Genomic DNA, 21704 nt, shown 5'->3' with positions numbered 1-21704 from the left:
CCAGTACTGAAACCTCCACTGTTGTGTGATCACGCCATTTTTTCGTGCGTTGCTGCTCGAGGGTCGCCATGAGACGAACAGCAGCAAGTGGAGCGTGTCGAGTTGGTGGAATCTATTAGCCGTCTTCTACTACCTGTTATTATTTTTTGATTTTTGTGTTATTTTTGGTGAAGTGCAACCAGCGGTATTTTACTGCCTATTGGCCGCTAACGCCGCAGCTACCTGTCCTGGAGCTTAGAATATTTTTGTGGCAGGGTACTTGTCCTCGTCTTGCCGATGCTCTCTGGCATGACGTGTAGTTCAACAGCCTCCTTGATTGCGCTGTGGATTGTGGTTTCTTTTGTCTACCTTGGTTGTAGTGGTTCCTTCTGCCTTTCGATGTTATAAACACCGGATTCTGAAGATGCAGTGCTGTCTGTCACTTCGCCCTCGCCTGAATTATACAATCGTTGTTTGGCTGATGGTTCAAATGGCTCTGAGCAGCATGGGACTTAACATCTGTGGTCATCAGTCCCCTAGAACCTAGAACTACTTAAACCTAACTAACCTTAGGGCATCACACACATCCATGCGCGAGGCAGGATTCGAACCTGCGACCGTAGCAGACGCGCGGTTCCGGACTGCGCGCCTAGAACCGCTAGACCACCGCGGCCGGCTTGCAATGTTTATCACACGTTAGGTGGAGTTCGTAAGAGGATTAAGAGGCGTTTAAACTGTGCCTAGTTTGAGTTGCAATCCTGATAGGGTACGTGAGCATAACTTTTGGCTGCCTGTCTCACCGCTTACGCAACCTTAGGGACTTTTCTCAGGTCGGTCCTTGGAGCACTGTCTGTGGACCACTCCCTTTTTTTATTTGGTCTGATTGTGTGAATTGTTTAAAAATAATATTTCGTTTAAATTACTTCTATTGCTCGTGGCCTTCAGCCGACAAAGAATTTGAATTCTCTCTTAATAAGGTCTTCAGCCGTCAGTGTAGCTTGTGTTACACTCAATTTTTTTTAGATGATTGTTTAAAAAAATATTTCCTTAAATAAAGTGTATGTGTTTACTATGAAACCAACGGTAATTGATTAGGCCCCGTCCACATCTTTTCCTGCTTTCCCTAAGTTCCACGTTTCACTCGTACCTTCTTAACAGCCTGCAATGTGACATCAAGTCAAATCTATAAATATGGAATTTATGTGTTGCCCTTCACCCATAGTTCGCAGTATATCATGTGAGAAAAGGGCTACAGTCTGGAACCGCGCGACCGCTACAGTCGCAGGTCTGCTACTGCCACATAAGACTGGACAACAAGAGACTGGAAGGAAGCCTTAGACCCGCTTAATGATTTTACATAGGACCAGAATTTTCTCGGGTTCTTTGCTAAGGTACGACGGTGGTAGCTGTTGTATTCTTTGCGCATAGATATTTTCATAAGCACGAATTTCCACCAACGTTTGCTTGCGCGTTACATTGACGTCGAACCCTGTGTTCTGGGCTAACTTTTTTTTTGTCCGGGAGCGTATATATTTCTTTTTTGTGTGTCACAAAATGTGACCGGCACCAAGGCCATCGACACTTTATGTCCCACGTGAGGACGGCTTACTACTCCACCCAGGTAAAACGTTTAACTCTTTCAGAATAGCGATGAATTATTGAGCTGAATTATTTTCATTTTCTGGTGACATACTAACCAATTCTTGCAATGCTACAATACTGGCCATTAAAACTACCACACCACGAAGATGACGTGCTACAGACGCGAAATTTAACCTACAGGAAAAAGATGCTGTGATATGGAAATGATTAGGTTTTCAGAGCATTCACACAAGGTTGGCGTCGGTGGCGACACCTACAACGTGCTGACACGAGGAAAGTTTCCAACCGATTTCCCATACACAAACAGCAATTGACAGGCGTTGCCTGGTGAAACGTTGTTGTGATGCCTCGTGTAAGGAGGAGAAATGCGTACCATCACGTTTCCGACTTTGATAAAGGTCGGATTGTAGCCCATCGCGATTGCGGTTTATCGTATCGCGACATTGCTGCTCGCTTTGGTCGAGATCCAATGACTGTTAGCAGAATATGGAATCGGTGGGTTCAGGAACGTAATACGGAACGCTCTGCTGTATCCCAACGGTCTCGTATCACTAGCAGTCGAGATGACAGGCATCTTATCCGCATGGCTGTAACGGATCGTGCAGCCGCGAATTGGTCCCTGAGTCAACAGATGAGGACGTTTGCAAGACAATAACCATCTGCACGAACAGTTCGACGACGTTTGCAGCAGCATGGACTATCAGCTCGGAGACCGTGGCTGCGGTTACCCTTGACGTTGCATCACAGACAGGAGCGCCTGCGATGATGTACTCAACGACGAACCTGAGTGCACGAATGGCAAAACCTCATTTTTTCGAATGTATCCAGGTTCTGTTTACAGCATCATGATGGTCGCATCCGTGTTTGGCGACATCGCGGTGAACGCACATTGGAAGCGTGTATTTGTCATACGAGGTGCATTCAAGTTCTAAAGCCTCCGATTTTTTTTCTAATTAACTACTCACCCGAAATCGATTAAACTGGCGTTACGTCTCGACGTAATCGCCCTGCAGACGTACACATTTTTCACAACGCTGACGCCATGATTCCATGGCAGCGGCGAAGGCTTCTTTAGGAGTCTGTTTTGACCACTGGAAAATCGCTGAGGCAATAGCAGCACGGCTGGTGAATGTGCGGCCACGGAGAGTGTCTTTCATTGTTGGAAAAAGCCAAAAGTCACTAGGAGCCAGGTCAGGTGAGTAGGGAGCATGAGGAATCACTTCAAAGTTGTTATCACGAAGAAACTGTTGCGTAACGTTAGCTCGATGTGCAGGTGCGTTGTCTTGGTGAAACAGCACACGCGCAGTGCTTCCTGGACGTTTTTGTTGCAGCGCAGGAAGGAATTTGTTCTTCAAAACATTTTCGTAGGATGCACGTGTTACCGTAGTGCCCTTTGGAACGCAATGGGTAAGGATTACGCCCTCGCTGTCCCAGAACATGGACACCATCATTTTTTCAGCACTGGCGGTTACCCGAAATTTTTTGGTGGCAGTGAATCTGTGTGCTTCCATTGAGCTGACTGGCGCTTTGTTTCTGGATTGAAAAATGGCATCCACATCTCATCCATTGTAACAACCGGCGAAAAGAAAGTCCCATTCATGCTGTTGTTGCGCGTCAACATTGCTTGGCAACGTGCCACACGGGCAGCCATGTGGTCGTCCGTCAGCATTCGTGGCACCCACTTGGATGACACTTTTCGCATTTTCAGGTCGTCATGCAGGATTGTGTGTACAGAACCCACAGAAATGCCAACTCTGGATCTGTTCAACAATCATTCGGTGATCTGTTCAACAATCATTCGGCGATTCCCCAAAACAATTCTCTCCACTTTCTCGATCATGTCGTCAGACCGGCTTGTGCGAGTCCGAGGTTGTTCCGGTTTGTTGTCACACGATGTTCTACCTTCATTAAACTGTCGCGCCCACGAACGCACTTTCGACACATCCATAACTCCATCACCACATGTCTCCTTCAACTGTCGATGAATTTCAATTGGTTTCACACCACGCAAATTCAGAAAACGAATGATTGCACGCTGTTCAAGTAAGGAAAACGTCGCCATTTTAAGTATTTAAAACAGTTCTCATTCTCGCCGCTGACGGTAAAATTCCATCTGCCGTACGGTGCTGCCATCTCTGGGACGTATGGACAATGAACGTGGCCTCATTTTAAAGTAATGCACATGTTTCTATCTCTTTCCAGTCCGGAGAAAAAAAATCGGAGGCCTTAGAACTTGAATGCACCTCGTATTGGCGTATCACTCAGCATGATGGTATGGGGTGCCATTGGTTACACGTCTCGATGACCTCTTGTTCGCATTGACGACACTTTGAACAGTGGACGTTACATTTGAGATGTGTTACGACCCGTCGCTCTACCCCTTATTCGATCCCTGCGAAACCCTACATTTCAGCAGGATAATGCACGACCGCATGTTGCAGGTCCTGTACGGGCACTTTCTGGATACAGAAAATGTTCGACTGCTGCCCTGGCCAGCACATTCTCCAGATCTCTCTCCAATTGAAAACGTCTGGTCAATGGTGGCCGAGCAACTGGCTCGTCACAATACGCCAGTCGCTACTCTTGATGAACTGCGGTATCGTGTTGTAGCTGCATGGGCAGCTGTGCCTGTACGCGCCATCCAAGCTCTGACTCAATGCCCAGGCGTATCAAGGGCCAGAGGTGGTTGTTCTGGGTACTGATTTCTCAGGTCCTATGCACCCAAACTGCGTAAAAATGTAATCACATGTCAGTTCTAGTATAATATATTTGTCCAATGAATACCCGTTTATCGTCTGCATTTCTTCTTGGTGTAGCAATTTTAATGCCCAGTAGTGTATATTAAGCAGACGGACTGATGTAAACACTCGCACCGACAGTCGTTGTCGAAGACAACGTGCTGCCGGCTGGACGCTGAGTTATTTAGTTGGCCATTAAGGAATGGACGTGCTGTTGGCTGTCGCTGTCGGTGGGCCGGATAGACAGCCGGACAGCCGGGCGGCGCGCCATCTTCCGTGGGCGGCTCGGCAGTGATTGGCAGCAGGCAGGGCGGGAATTGGCCGTAGCGCGCGGCGCGGCTGACCGGGGGCGAGCGGGCGCCGACCTGCCGGCCTCCGGTAATTGAGAGTGACAGCGGGGCAGCGTGGTGGCGTGGCGTGCCAGCGCAGGCCGGCCGACGGCCAAGGTCGATATAGCGGCGCGCGGCCGACGCGGCACTGTGCAACCTCGGACGACGGACACCGCAACCTGGGCGAGCTATCTTTGACATTTGCTTAAAAGTGACTTTTCTCCAACCACTGACGGTACTCTCATTATTCATCATTTGTTTTTGGATCTCTTGTAGTAGCCGTTAGCCGTGTTTGCAAAAAAAAATGCGCGAACTTGTATGCAATTCTTGTCCGCCAATGTACATAGCATGAACATACAGCACCTTTTAAAAAAAGATTGCCCTGGCTGTTTGTCTTAATTCATCCTATATTTCTTTATGTTTTTTGAACTCCTGTAGGTAGCAGCGAACACAGGTTTATCTATGACACTTTGATGGTGGACTAGGGGATCTCCTTAAACACACGTGGCTTCAGAGGAAGCGACTAAAATAAAAAGTAAGTGGAAGATAAACGGATAGCATTGAGAGATCAAAGAATGATGACAACAGAGGTCAAATGGTTCAAATTGCTCCAAGCACTATGGGAGTTAACATCTGTGGTCATCAGTCCCCTAAAACTTAAAACTACTTAAACCTAACTAACCTAAGGACATCACACACATCCATGCCCGAGGCAGGATTCGAAACCTGCGACCGTAGCGGTCACGCGGTTCCAGATTTAAGCGCCTAGAACCGCACGGCCACACCGGCCGGCTGTTTCTATTGTCTATTGTCAAACCACAATTTATGAAAGATGTTTATATGTAATTAATAGGATTAAGTAGGAATAATTAATATTTGTCATATTGGAAATAATTGTGGTAGCAGAGAATATCTGCGCCAAAGTATTGTTGGCAAGAAAGACCGCACATTGCTATAATTTTAAAAAGGGCGGGAGAGACGTTTTAAGAAAAGAGCGGGAAAGTCCGCGCATTGATACATTTTGTAATGGTAGCAGGGATTGTCTGCACCAGAAAGCATTGTTGGCAGGAGAGACCGCACTTTATCGTTCGTAGGAATTCAGTAGTAAGCGAGACGTGAAGCGAGTCGGTAGCAGGTCTGAAGCGAGAGGTTGACAGGAGCGGTGTGCCTGCCAGCCACTAGCAATGATTTACAAGAGATTATAAACGGATGTACAGAGACATGCCGGCCGGAGTGGCCGTGCGGTTCTAGGCGCTGCAGTCTGGAGCTGGGCGACCGCTACGGTCGCAGGTTCGAATCCTGCCTCGGGCATGGATGTGTTTCATGTCCTTAGGTTAGTTGGGTTTAATTAGTTCTAAGCTCTAGGCGACTGATGACCTCAGAAATTAAGTAGCATAGTGCTCAGAGCCATTTGAACGATTTGTACAGAGACATCAGCTAACTAATATCATAACAGGAACTAATATTATTGAATTAATTTCTTGAGAAACTCCAGACTACTGAAGGTTTGCGCATTGCTAGTTGTAAAATTATTGTAAAAAGTAAGTCCCAATTGAACGTTTGTAAAATCATTTCATTCAGAATATGATTAATTTTTGCCAGCAATATTGTTTTACTGATTATAATCCATCTCAAAAACCAACAACGTAAAACTTTGCAAAATTTTATTGCTGTCAAGAAAAAGTTTAACTATGAATTACGTAACTTCAGTCAAATTAATTAAAGAATAACGTCAGCTTTGCTATTAAAGAATAACTTCAGCTTTGCTATTAAAGAATAACGTCAGCTTTGGTAATAAATACAGCCACTTATTATGACAGCCCACCAGAAGCTAATAGAGTATAGTAAAACAGAGTAAGTATATTCATGTCGCAGTTCGATGTAGCAGTCAGATGGCGATCCAGTAACAGTAAAAAAGGTAAGGAACTGTTTTGGGTTATTGCAGGTAACAACTGAGGGCCACGACGACGACGCATTCTATGTTTCGTCGAAATAATCAGAAAATAACTTTTAATTAGCAGCATTTAAATTTGTATGCGAAGATTGAGAAAGAGAATTAATTTCAAAGGGAAGAAATCCTATGGGAAGGTTTCATAAGTTATTGTAAAAGGGAAGATTGCTTAACAAGAGATATAGAGGAGACGGGAAGGTTTCAATCTGAGGTCAACAGTCCCCTAGACTTAGAACTACTTAAACCTAACTAACCTAAGGACATCACACACATCCATGGCCGAGGCAGGATTCGGACTTGCGATCGTAGCAGCAGCGCGGTTCCGGGCTGAAGCGCCTAGAACCGCTCGCCACAGCGGCCGGCTGACAACAGGGAAACAACTAGGAAAAAGACGAAGCCCACTAGCAGTCCTTTAATAAAACACAAGATATTAAATTTAATTAATGAAACTAGAAAAAATAAAAATACAGGGAATGAAGAAGGCAAAAGACAAACTTCTCAAAAATGAGATTGACAAAAAGTGCAAAATCGCAAAGCAAGTAAGGTAAGAGGAGACATACATAGCTGTAGATACATGCATCACCACAGAAAATGTGTGTATGAAAATTAACTCCTGGAGAAAAGAAAAGTAGCTGCATGAGGTCAAATGGAAAGCCAGTGCTACGCAAAGAAGGGAAGGCTGGAAATAGGAAGGACCATCCAATAAGAAATAGAAACTTCGAGACAATCTTATTGAAATGGAAGAGAAAACGGTTGTAGATGAGGTAGGTGATGCGGTACTGCGAGCACTGGAATACGTAAGTCGAAACAAGGAACTTGGAGTAGTCGGCATTGCTTCAGAGTTATTACTATCCTCGGGTGAACCAACATCGAAATACTGTTTCGAATGGCATGTAGGATATATGAGACAGAAAGTACACTCAAATTTCAAGAATGGGTAGTATTAATAGTTAAGAAGGGAGGCATAGGCATGTGTATTATCAATTCTTTAGTTTAATAAAACATGGATGGAAAATGCTGACATAAATTAACTACAGAAGGATGGAACGATTGACAGAAGCCGATCTTGTGCAAGATCAGTTTGGGTTTCGGACAAGTCTGGGAACATGCGGAGCAATAATGTCCCTACGATGGAAGATAAGCTAGTTAAAAAAAGAGGCAAACCCACAAACACAGCGTTTGTAGATTCAGGAAAAGCTTTTGAAAATGTTGAGTGGAATACATTAATTGAAATTCTGAAGTTCTCGAGGAAAAAATTACAGGGAGCACAAGGCTATTTACGAGCTGAACCGAAGCCGGACTGTTGTGTATGAAACGAAAGAAGTGAATCAAAGGCAGCAAGTGAGAAGAAAGTTAGAGAGAGTTGCACCCAATTTGCCACGCTGTTCAGTCTGTACACTTAGCATGGAGTAAAGGAACCCAAAGTAAAATGTAGGAAGAAAATTAACATTCTGGTTGAAAAAATGAAAAATTAAGGTTTACCGATGACTGTGTAATTCTGTCAGAGACGCTAAAGATCTTGGAAGATCCCTGAACCGAACGAATACTGTAGGAAACAGAACTCAAGATGAACAGCCACAAAAGTAAAACAGGCTAAGAAACTGCAATCGAATTAAATCAGGCGATTCTGAGGGAATTAGGCTAGGAAAAGAAACTCTAAAAGCAGATGGTCAGTTTCACTGTTTAGACAGCAACACAACTAACGGTAGCCGAAGTGGAGAGGATATAAAACAGAGTGGCAATGGAAAGAAATGCATATCAGAAAAAGAGAAATTTATGACATCGATTATAAATTAAATTGTGGGAATTTTTTTCTGGAGATCTTTGTCTGGCATGTAGCCATTTACTGAAGCGAAAGGTGGACAGTAAGTTGTTTAGACAAGAAGAGTCAAATGCTATCAGGAAAAGACATCCTAAGACTGAAATTTATATTCAGTTTTATCATATTTCCCTTTCTCTGGGAAGCTATCCTTCTTTCTGCCAGTCTGAATTTTATTTGTGTTAACTTCTGCCATCATCAGTTGATTTTTTATTGCCATATAACAAATCTGATCCACTATCTTTAGTGTCTCATGCCCAACCTAATTCCCTCAGCATCACCTGATTTAAATCAACTACACTCACCACCTTTGTTTTATTTTTGTTGATATTCATTCTATAACCCCTTATCAAGGAACGATTTGTTTCATTCAACTGATCTTCCAAGTCTTTTCTGTCCAAGCCACAGTTATAATATTATCGGTGTATTTTAAAGCTTTTATTTCTTATCCCTGAATCTTATTTCTCTTTTCAAATATCTGCTTAATTTACTTTACTGCTTTCCTAGTGCACAGACTAAAAAAAAAAAAAAAAAAAAGAAACATGAAGGTTAGGCTACAACCATGTGTCCATAACCGCTTAGTTTCTACCTCCCTTTCAGGTATTTCCATTCTTTGCTGTCTGATTTCAGAACAAGTTACAGATAGCCTTCAGGTATCTGTAATTATCATCGATAACTTCAAAATTCCAAATTGTGTGTTCCACCTCAGATTTACAAATAAAACTTCTAAATTTAAAAATACTATAAAAGTGAGTCTCACTTTTCCATAAGGTGAGAACTGCGACGCGTGTTCCTGCATTTCTCTGGAACAAAAACTGGCCTTCCCCGAGGTCGCCTTGTATCAGTCATTCCATCCTTCTATAGAAGATTAGTAATAGTATTTTGCAACCGTGACTCGTGTTGTGTACATAGTTCCGTGTAGTCAGCGCGTACACAACTTTCCCACTAGAGCGTGCCCCGCTAAGCACAACAGCGCAGGTGCAGCGCTCGTCCGTCTCCGCACTACGAGATGGCACTGCCATAGAGACGGACCAAATTCTGCTTCCGCCGATCCGCGTATTAATACGTAACGCAGCCAATGAGATTGCTGCTAACGTAGAACCTTTTCTCCTCGCGGATCACACTCGCGCAGTGATACATGAATGCAGGAGGTATTATAACGAGTGTACAGACCTCCGATTAGTCAGTTTGCATTTGTTTGCACCAGTCTGTACGAGTTCTACATTCGTATGTACCAGTCTATAGTCAAGTTTCAGTCTGCGCCTAATAAGATTACCATATTCCTATACATAGCCATGAAGATAAATGTATAGACACTTTTGTCAAGTATCAGAGATATATGTGAGAATAAGATTAACGTCCCAATACCAAAAGAACTTCAGATTGTCAATTGTAAATAGCATCCAGAACCAAGTTAAATAATTTTTATGCTTGTTATTATTTTAATAAATGTGTGTGAAAAATAATCAAGTTCTGTTTAAAGTTAGTCACCGTCAATCTGCTACTCTAAGCGTGCAAGTGGCATTTCTATCGTCTGACCTAACGGCAGAAGATAAACACGCAACGATAAGACCACGAGACATATTGCTGACACTCGCCTACTTCGTTAGAGCGTCAAGTCAAATAATCTGATGGTGCGTGTACTGAAGGCCTTACAGTACGCACACCACAACTCGTATGAATTTTCAAGAGTTTCCTCTTGCAGTCCCGCACACAGTCCAGCCTCCCTCCTATCAACATCGTTTCCTACTCGCTTTTGTTGTAGCTATCTGTGAGACACATTCGCCTCCGCTACACACTATAAGGGCAAGTTTAAATTTGTTTCTTTCCGAGTCGCGGGCAGTATCTCGCCAGCACTCCATTTGGACTGCGTTCCCCTCCGCTGCTGCCTTCCTCCGTCAGGCGAGCAGTCATTAACGCCTACCGGACGCTGTTTGGCAATTACACTTCATCATATTTTAGCTTATTTTCGACCCATTAGCTCCCCTGACCGCACGTTATCGACTTTCCCGCCTCGTTATTCGCTGTTTTTCTCTCGTGCGCTCCCTCTATAATTACGCTCACGTATAACGTTTCCCGTTAGCGCAATTACCTGTTTTATACAAAATTTACCGGATACCTGTCATCACGTAACTTGAAAATTTATCGACTTCTGTGAACATGGCATTTTTAAGCACGAATGTTACTCAGTAAAGGGCACTAACAAGGTCGCTCTTGGAGGGCCGAAATCATGAAATGGGCGCAACCGTCTTTTGAAATAGTCCAAAAATAAAGCAAAGCATGCACAAGCGAATATAACAAATAAAGCACTACTGAATATAGGGTAGACTAGGGGAATAATTGAATGAGAGATCTATGGAAGAATTCCTGCACCTGAACAGCCTTAAATGAACTTGTGAGCATTTTAGTATGACCGTAGTCGTTGATGTTTACGATCTTATTTGCGTACAACACTTGTTATGCCAAGTATGTGAGAGAAGTAATGAGCCTGACAGCACTACGAGCTATCTGACAACGCTTTGTTGTTCTGGTTATGTAGACTGGTGTGTTGATCCCTTCCAGATCCTCAGTCCTATTTTCAGCTCTGTACAGCTATCACGTGATGTTTGAGAGCACCGTCAGTGAAGTTGTGTTTTTGTTGTGTCTTACGAAAATCTAACAGCTGAATTTAGAGCAACGTTAAGCCATCAGGATTTGTATTAACTTGGTGAATCCGCGTATGTGACTTTTGAAAAGTTGAAACAGGCTTGTGGTGAACATTCCTTATCAAGAATAGAAGTTCTTCGCTGGCACAAATCATTTTGGGAAGGCCGACAACGTGTTTAAGACGAACTTCTTTCAGGGAGACCTTCAACCCAAAAATTTTTCCTTTTTGACAATAGGGGTTTCGTGCATAAAGAATTTGCTCCTCCAGGACAAACCATCAACCAAGTGTTTTACAAAGATGTCCTCGAAAGACCAGATATTGCACAGAATGTTGCATCATGACAACCCCTACGTCACACGGCCACATCCATCATGGAATTTTTTTTGCCTCAAAAGGCATTCCTGTTGCACAGCTCCTCTGTTCACCTGCTCTGAATCCTCGAAACTATCTTCTTTACCTGAAATTGAAAAAGTCTTGAAAGGACGGCATTTAGGGACTCTGGAGAACATTCAGAAGATGTTATCGACATGTTATTGGCCTTGTCAGTTGAAGCCTTTTAGCGCTGCTACCAAGTCTGCGAACAACGATTGTGTCAATGTATAGCTGCCGAAGGGAACTTCTTTGAAGATGACAACATTGTTGTCTGAAAAAAATAAAACTGTGGTAGATAAAAAAATCAATCTAATCACTTTTCTCACACACCTCGTAATTGCTACGATCAGCCAACTATTGTTTCCCATGCGGCCCGTGCGGCCACTGCTTCCTCCGAACTTAGAATATTTTCAGTGCGCGATGACTCGCCCGTTACCTCGCACACCTCCACTTATTAACATTCTGGCTTGTCAGAATGTTCAGAAGTAGCACCCTTCAGTTCATACTAGTACATATAAACAAATTATGAGGAACAGAATTAAACGATTAAAACGCCAGGCCAATAGCGTTTACGGCTGGGGTGGCCGAGCTGTTCTGGGCACTACTGTCTGGAACTGCGCGACCGCTACTGTCACAGGTACGAATCCTGCCTCGGGCATGGGTGTGTGTGATGTCCTTAGGTTAGTTAGGTTTAAGTAGTTCTAAGTTCTAGGGGACTGGCGACCTTAGGTTTAAGTAGTTCTAAGTTCTAGGGGACTGATGACCACAGAAGTTAAGTCCCATAGTGCTCAGAGCCATTTGAACCATTTTGAACCATAGTGCTCAGAGCAATTTGAACCAATAGTGTTTACAAAATTTTTCTAGTGGTGTGGGAGCAGCATGAATTTCGAAATAGTCTTAAACTGACACAAATTATGAACGAAACGGCGTATTAAATAAATGCCTGCAATTCAGTTATGTATACACTTTATTTAATTTCATTTTTTTGGACAAGGAAAAAATTTTTAAACGCACTTTCACTTATGTGCGATTTTGTAGGCACAAGGCAAACGACTGAACCACAATAAGCTCAAATTCCCATAAGTTCTATTTAATTGACTTTAATCAATCCTTCCTACACCCACACACCAAAAATTGCGTTCACATACAATTACAATTTTAATGCCCCTCAAATAAAAAGCACAAATCAATATATATTTTACTAAAATCCGCGAGGTCACTGACCTCAACGCATCCTCAGTTCCTAAACTTCCCCCTTTTGCACACGTACAGTGCCACAATAAACTAACAAATTACTAATGAATCGCCAAGTAAGGCATACAAAATATCCTTCCAAAAGTACTACCACTAATTACAAATTAGAATAGCCTTTCATTTCTCCCCTTTCTCTATATAATCTTGACTGGCTCAATCACTTCTTTAAATCTGTTATGCATATCGACTTCCTCACTCCAACCCTCAGTAACTATAGTATGAGCGTTCTGATTTTCACCTGTTAAAAGTCTTTTAAATTTTACTTGCCTTTCCTCATTCTGATATTCAAATTCTAGGCATTTCCCTGCACATTTAAGTGAAGTATTTTATTTGCACAACCGGCCGGAGTGGCCGAGCGGCTCTAGGCGCTACAGTTTGGAACCGCGCGACCGCTACGGTCGCAGGTTCGAATCTTGCCTCGGGCATGGATGTGTGTGATGTCCGTAGGTTAGTTAGCTTTAAGTCGTTCTAAGTTCTAGGGGACTGATGACCTCAGAAGTTAAGTCCTGTAGTGCTCAGAGCCAGCTGAACCAGTTGTGTTTGCACAGGAAGTCAGTACCTAAAGTTACCTCCTTTGCTAGACCCCTCACTACAGAACATTTTGTCTCGAATTTATTTTCTCCACATTTAAATTCTAACAGTATTTGTTGTCTTATTGGCTTACTCATACTACCAACTGCCGTTTTAACCTGAACGCCAGTGACTGGGAAGATTACTAGTTTCCTATTTTTGATCATGTTCATAAAACTTTCCGACACTGCTGAGACATTACTACCTGAATCTAGAAGTGCATCTGCCATTTCATTGCCAACTTTAATTTCAATAATTTTTTGTACATTTACCATTTCCTTTCTTTCTAAATATTTCTCCCTTAATAAGTCACTTTCTACGTCTCGTCCCTTCTCTTCCAATTGTAGCATACACACATCCTGTTCTATCCATCCCACAATCTCAGGTTCATCCTAAAATAATTCACTAAATATTTCCTTCTCCCCATATTCATTCCTTCCCCTTTCTAAACCTCTAGCAATTTTAAACTTCTCTCGTTTCCACATATGCTGCAGTAACGACAGTAACGTTCTATCACACCACCGCCAATCAATCACACTAAAACCACACTACTCCTTCATATACCAATTCATACGAACTTCATTACACAAAATATCCCCATCGACACTATTTACTTCACTCCTCTCTAAATTTTGTGTTAGTTCTTCCACACATTTCGCCGATTCACTACCCACAGCACGCACAACTTTACTGGTTTTCCCTTCCAAAGTATCGACACTTGCAGCTTCAACAAAATTACACGTCAATTCACTATTAAACACTTCATCTTCCTGAAATAATACATCGATGCCTACGCCATCATCACCATAAATATTCATCCCAGCAACCTTATCTGCTGATACACCATTTAAATTAATACATAAATCCTCACCAGAAACCTTACTTCCTCCGTCGACAGTTTTGGGGCTTCCAGACTTGATACCTTCCCCTGTCATCGGACAAAAATCAGCACACACAGCCATTTCTACCCACATTTGATCCAGATTAACCCCAGATCCTGCTTTGCGTACGTTCTCACATTCGCACTCTGACAAACGTTGTAGATCCACACATTCATCAATAAGTTTCGTTTCGCCCTCATTCGTGACTAGAAACGCGTAAATTTCTTCCTCAGAAGCATCAATGCCAGTAGCTTTTACATCATTACAGAAATTACCATTACTTGCTCCTTTATACAGAAGTCATATACCTCCACAGATACATTTTTAACTTCAACCGCTTGCGAGACCAACGCTAAGCCTCCCTTAGTAATATCGACGCTTTCCACCAAAGCACGATCACCCTCACTTGCAGCTGGCGAGACCGAAGCTACGACGCCTTCACTAATATCGACGCTTTTCGCCGACTCGCAAATACTTGTTACTACAACACCCTCCTTACTGTAATTGCAAGTCTTTGCTAATACCTCTACAGAACTCTCCACACAATATGCTTTCACAAAATTCATTTCCTCTTTAACTTCTTTTTGAACCACTGAATCTTTCCATTCGTCATCATTCACACACTCATTCATTACACATTCATAACTTACATCATTCCCCGCAAATTTATTCCCATTAGTTTTACTTAAATCTCTTGATCTCTCGCGAATCTATGCTTCTGCCGTCACCTATATTGCCATCCTCTTTAGCATACTCCATATTACATAATTGTTGCCTTTCTCCAAACCTAGCAACATTTCTACCATTATCTCCAGTCCTTTTCATCGCCTGTTTAGATCGCCATCATCGGACCTGAGACGTGGCGAACATCAGTTTCCCGACCGGTTGTTACGCGATTGCACTTCGCTCGAATTTCCCCCATTAAATCTGCGTACTTTACGTGGGTCTCGTTCATGGATGTTATCACTCCTGTTCGTTATCCGACCATTCTGCTCATTCCAGCTACTACCTCTCGGAGAATTCCTTTGATTTCTCTCACGATTATTATTTTGGTGGTGATTACTTGGATCCCCATTTTGATAACTACCACACTTTTTACTCTGAGGTTTGAACTTCATAGCCCTCTCTAATTGCCTTTCAAGTCCTAATAAACAATATTTACAATGTGCTTCTCTGTGCTCTCCATCAATCACAATCTTGCAATTTCAACTAACAGACAGTCACTGTATGGCAACATTCTGCTGTGTGTCTATTGAGATAATAGTGATACATGCGAAATAACTGCTGTTTGTGATGCTTTTTTGTTAAAAAAGAGAACCATGTGCCTCTAAAATTACATCGATCTGCGATAAAGAACGATAGGAAGCAGATAGAGTGATCAGTTGAGAGGGAGAGAGGGAGATGTTGCTGCATGTCATTTATCATTCATTTTTCCAGTTTTTCCAGTTGTGTGTATAGCCTGTGATCGGCTCATATACAACTGCGTGTTCTCTGTGCGACTTAGAGCACCATCTACATGTGATCGTTAACAGCAAACCTCTCCACACCACAGTCATCAGAGAACTTCCAACTCATGTACATCAATGGAAAACCTGTTTCGGTACCCTTTTCGGCACCCTCCTCTAGACGAACGAAGATGTGTGGGAAGTAAGTCATTTCTCTGCCACATCTTGAACGCAAATCGAGTCTCCAGTTTCATATAGGTATGAAACGACTGTTACTATAATTTTCATGTTCGCCCTGTCCTAAAGGCATACAAGTCGATCATCAGGGAGAGGGCAAGTCTTAGAATTTTTTAGTGGGTTGGTGTATAAGAAACGCAGATATTCTTGTAGAAAATCAAACAGCATAAGGGTAAGTCAGCAACATGACCTAGTACACATTAAAACTTGTGGAAAAAATATGGAAGATGACATAAAATCGGTAAAATTCGAGGAAAACCTGGTATAACCACCAAAAATTAAAGTAAGATACATACTTAAAAATTGAGGGAAGATGAAATATATAAAATCCCGAAAACCTAGTAAAATTACAGAAATTAGAGACAAGTACCACGAAGAGAATACTGAGCAAAATCAATAAAATTGCGTGTTCTGGAGAAGGATTGTTTCTCTGTATGCGTTTTCGACTGTCGAAGATCATTTTATAGGGCTGTTGTGAACACATCATAATTTCCGAACCGTTGTTGGGCATAAACTTCGTAAACAGGAGGTGTTATACACCTCTAGAAACCTACGTGATGTTTGTGCGACAAAGAAGAGATATTTTCTTTTGTATGCAAGGTAGTAGTTTTATCACTTTAGAGTTTGTCACCATAGTCTATCCTAGAGGAATTTGCATCGAGAATGTATGTCACGTGCTGGGGATACATTTCTTACATTGGAATGTTAACAACGTTGTATTCCGCACGACTAATAGGTCGGAAGCCGCACCGCTCTAGCGTTGTCGCGTGTTTTAAGTGCAGAACCGTGTAGCCTTAGGAATGCATGTGTTTATGTTCTCTATTACCAATACCTTCTTGACACTGATCGTAGACACTAGAACAATACTTTAGAATTGATGAGCGTGGTTGATTTACGTCAAATGCTTTGAACTCCGTCTGTCTTCAGTTCCATCAGGCGTAAAAACCATATGTTTCTTCTTTCTCTTAACAGTCTGTTATATCATCACAACGCTTTCACATCAACTATAGTCCGATAAGAGGTGCTAATACCCTCGACATGCACGCATCTGGAGAAATCTTGTGCACTTGGATGGGTGCTGTGAGTAAGATTGGTGTCGAACAGCAGTTACGGACTTGGCTCACTCTGCCCCTTCACAAGACGTGGAATGTAGAAGTCTACTTCTTGTGCGCTGCAGATTAAATCGGTGACAGTGTTGTAGGGAGGGTCGGTCAAAGACAATGCAAGGAGATCTTTCGGTTTCTAACTTTATCCCAAGAATGCGAGAATTCTCTGTGACTCACATCCATATAGGAAAAATTACTCACTAAGTGCTAGAATTATGTAGATCGCTGTCTGGTACACTTCGGTATAGATAGTCAAGAATTAACAATGAATGGATGTACTGCACTGTCATCTATCTACATTCGCAATGGCACTAGCGATGTAGAGGAGTGGCAGATGTAGCGATGGCACAGAAATTGGGAAGCATGCTGCAGTGTCATTGGTTACAGAAAAAAACTGTAAAAATTTTCTAAAATTGATCACACTATCAACTGTGGTGCTTATTAGTACATCAACGCTGTCTTTTCCATTCCATCTGTCCACTAGTATGCTGTTCGCTCGTTTGAGATGGAGGGACAGCACCTTCCAGGAATGGCCAGCACCGAAACAGCGATCGAGTACACGACTGCGATATGAGGACTGAAAACCAAGCCATGTGCTATCCCGTCACTGCGAAAGACGAGTTTAAATGTCGAGCTATCAGTCACTTTCGGATGGCTGTTTGGAAGTTTTCAACAACGCTGCAAAAACCTTCCAGTTTGCATATGTTGTGACTGTCTTTTTACTCAAAATCGTCCTGTGTGTGTGTTGTGGGAGCCACAGCTTAATTTACACCATATGATGTCCAGCCTTCAGTCAGAGCCAATGAATAAAAACGTGTGAATATCAGTTTAGAACCTGACACTCGCCTCAAAGTCGTGGTGGAAGAAACAAAATGTTGTTGTTGTTGTCTTCAGTCCAGAGAATGGTTTGATGCAGCTCTCCATGCTACTCTATCCTGTGCAAGCTGCTTCATCTCCAAGTACCTACTACAACCTACATCCTTCTGAATCTGCTTAGTGTATTTATCTCTTGGTCTCCCTCTACGATTTTACCCTCCAACGCTTACCTCCAATACTAAATTGATGGTCCCTTGATACCTCATAATATGCCCTACCAACCAATCCCTTCTTCTAGTCAAGCTGTGTCACAAATTTCTCTTCTCCCCAATTCTATTCAGTACCTCCTCATTAGTTACGTGATCTACCCATCTAATCTTCTTCATTCTTCTGTAGCACCACATTACGAAAGCTTCTATTCTCTTCTTGTCTAAACTATTTATCGTCCATGTTTCACTTCCATACATGGCTACACTCCACACAAACACTTTCAGAAACGACTTCCCGACACTTAAATCTATACTCGATGTTAACAGATGTCTCTTCTTCAAAAACGCTTTCCTTGCCATTGCCAGTCTACATTTTATATCTTCTCTACTTCGACCATCGTCAGTTATTTTGCTCCCCAAATAGCAAAACTCATCTACTACTTTAAATGTCCCATTTCCTAATCCAATTCCCTCAGCATCACCCGATTTAATTCGACTACATCCTCGTTTGGATTTTGTTGATGTTCATCTGATATCCTCCTTTCAAGACTCTGTCCATTCCGTTCAACTGCTCTTCCAAGTCCTTTGCTGTTTCTGACAGTATTACACTCTCATCGGCAAACCTCAAAGTCTTTATTTCTTCTCCATGGATTTTAATTCCTACTCCGAATTTTTCTTTTGTTTCATTTACTGCATGCTCAATATACAGATTGCATAACATTGGCGATAGGCTACAACCTATCTCACTCCCTTACCAACCACTGCTTCCGTATCATGCCCTTCGACTCTTATAACTGCCATCTGGTTTCTGTACAAATTGTAAAAAGCCTTTCGCTCCCTGTATTTTACCCCTGCCACCTTCAGAATTTGAAAGAGAGTGTTCCAGTCAACATTGTCAAAAGCTTTCTCTAAGTCTACAAACGCTAGAAACCTAGGTTTGTCTTTCCTTAATCTATCTTCTAAGATTAGATGAGATTAGATTAGATTAATTATTCATTCCATAGACTAAGATAAGTCGTAGGGTCAGTATTGCGTCGCGTGTTTCAGCGTTTCTACGGAATCCAAACTGATCTTTCCCGAAGTCGGCTTCTATCAGTTCTTCCATTTGTCTGTAAAGAATTCGTGTTAGTATTTTGCAGCTGTGACTTATTAAACTGAAAAGTAATTTTCACACATGTCAACACCTGCTTTATTTGGGATTGGAATTATTATATTCTTCTTGAAATCTGAGTGTATTTCGCCCGTCTTATACATCTTGCTCACCTGATGGTAGAGTTTTGTCAGGGCTGGCTCTCACAAGGCTATCAGTAGTTCTAATGGAATGTTGTCTACTCCCGGGGCCTTGTTTCTTCTTAGGTCTTTCAGTGCTCTGTCAAACTCTTCTCTCAGTGTCATAACTCCCATTTTATCTTCATCTACGTCCTCTTCCATTTCCATAATATTGTTCCCAAGTGCATCGCCCTTGTATAGACCCATTGTATACTCCTTCCGTCTTTCTGATTTCCCTTCTTTGCTTAGAACTGTTTTTCGATCTGAGCTCTTGATATTCATGCAAGTGGTTCTCTTTTTCCCAAAGGTCTCTTTAATTTCCCTGTAAGAATGCTTACCCCTAGTGATATATGCCTCTACACCGTCACGTTTGTCCTCTAGCCATCCCTGCTTAGCCATTTTGCACTTCCAGCCACTCTCATTTTTGAGACGTTTGTATTCTTTTTTGCCTGCTTCATTTACTGCATTTTTATGACTTTTCCTTTCATCAATTAAATTCGATATGTCTTTTATTACCCAAGGAATTCTACTAGCCGTCATGTTTTTACCTACTTGATCGTCTGGTGCCTTCACAATTTCCTCTCTCAAAGCTACCCATTCTTCTACTTCTGTATTTCTTCCCCCGTTCTTGTCAATCGTTCCCTAATTCTCTCTCTGGAACTCTCCTGTACTGTAGGAGGGCGATACTATGAAACTATACACTGATCTGTGCAAGTGATATCGCTCACTGAGTGGATCAATACCTGTACATTTAATAGGGTCACGGCATGTGCTCGATGTCAGCACACAGACAGTATTTGTTTTAGAAGACAGGGATGTGATAAAATCTTATCGATTTCTCCATCGGATGAAGGTAATGGAGCTTTTATAGATCGTAGTTTCTCTCTATTTGATGGTACAAAACAACGACGATAGAATGTTTGGGTGACGGACATGAATGTACCCTGAGGGATGCAGATCTCCTTCGGACTGCAATACCTGTAAGTATACGCAAACGGCTAGCAATGAAGGAAACTCCAATGGAAAACGCCTATTGCCGCCAATGACAACATGCAACGCAAAGGCCAATGAAAGAACACCTAATACTCTTCCTCTCACCCTCATATCCAATGACAGCACTCCTCTGTAGTACATAAGTAACCGAACTAATGCTCATTCAGAAGTTAGCATTTCACCCTGAGGAAGGTGTCTTGCAATAGTCGCCGAAACGTCGGAATTTTGTAGTTGACAATGCGGCCTCAAACCCAGAAGAATTTTATTGACTATGACTACCTGTAAGTATTCTGAAGACGCACTGCAATGCATTAGCAGAATTATCGTCCTTCTTTCAGTTCACATACTGTCTCTTATACTAACTCGTGTTGCAGGAGAAAGCTTCATTTTGGCGCTGGCCTTACACATCATACATTGTTGGCGGACCTACGACAGAATGTCGTACAGAAGATGGTCGATATAGTGCTCTCCGACTTGTGTTCAGTTCCGATTTAAATTGGGGTGATTACATGGACAAACTGCAGGGAGGTCGGGGCAGAGGCTGAGGAAAAGTTACAAGATGCAGAGGGGCCATCTAAAGCCACCTTGGAGTTTTGCTGTAGCAGACATGTTCGAAAAAGGTGATTCTTTTAGAGATGTGAGAGTGGTTGTAATCATTAAAAGACGTCTCCATAGGATCCAATGCAAGTATGCGGTTGACTAGATAGACTTGATTCCAAATCGCAGACAGAATTTCTACCTGAAATTGTAAAGCTGTCTGAGCTGTGCACGGCTCGTGTTCATGCCATTTATTGTTTGCCATCTTCTATTACGGTAATGCCGCCTCGTTTCCTTATTCCATTTACTGGCGTCACTAACTTCCTGCCTTACTTGCCCGTGAGTGGCAGCAGCAGCGCTTATCGATAAGCGCACTGTCGCGCCTACTCTGGAGCGACCGATACTATTTCCGTCATCGTTTGTCTGGAAGTGATTTGCAGACGGACTAGCAGTGAAGTCGGGGGCGGACCAGGAGGGTGGTCGTGACGCAGCAGCAGTGCAGTCGGCGACGGAGCCCCAGTGAGGTCCGCACAGCCAGTACCAGCGGGAACTACCGTCGGTTGGTCGTTCGGTCGGTCGTCTCATCGACGACGTGTATTTGGGTCGGTTCCTTCCTGTGTAGAGACGTCGGTTGTGTTCCCTCTGCATGGTTGGTTCCGAGCCAGCGTCTCCGGGACGTCGTCCGTCCGAAGGAAGTCAGTTCAGTTGGGAGCAGCAGTCGGGCACCGAGTTGGCAGTCAGTAGCAGGCGGGTCCGCACGGTGCAAGTTCGCGCCGGCACCGTGGCCGACGCAGACGGAAGGCCGATGGTCGGCCGGTCGCCTAGCCGTCGGATAGCGACATGTGGACTGCTGACCACTGACACCAGTATCAGTCGGGGAAGAGTTCGCAGTTGGCAGCCAGCAGCAGTCGGTTACGTATGGCGTTAGTATTCGCCGGGACCGCTGTCGG

Source organism: Schistocerca piceifrons, chromosome 6 (assembly GCF_021461385.2).
Source record: "Schistocerca piceifrons isolate TAMUIC-IGC-003096 chromosome 6, iqSchPice1.1, whole genome shotgun sequence".
Lineage (NCBI taxonomy): Eukaryota > Metazoa > Arthropoda > Insecta > Orthoptera > Acrididae > Schistocerca > Schistocerca piceifrons.
This window is presented reverse-complemented; position numbering follows the sequence as displayed.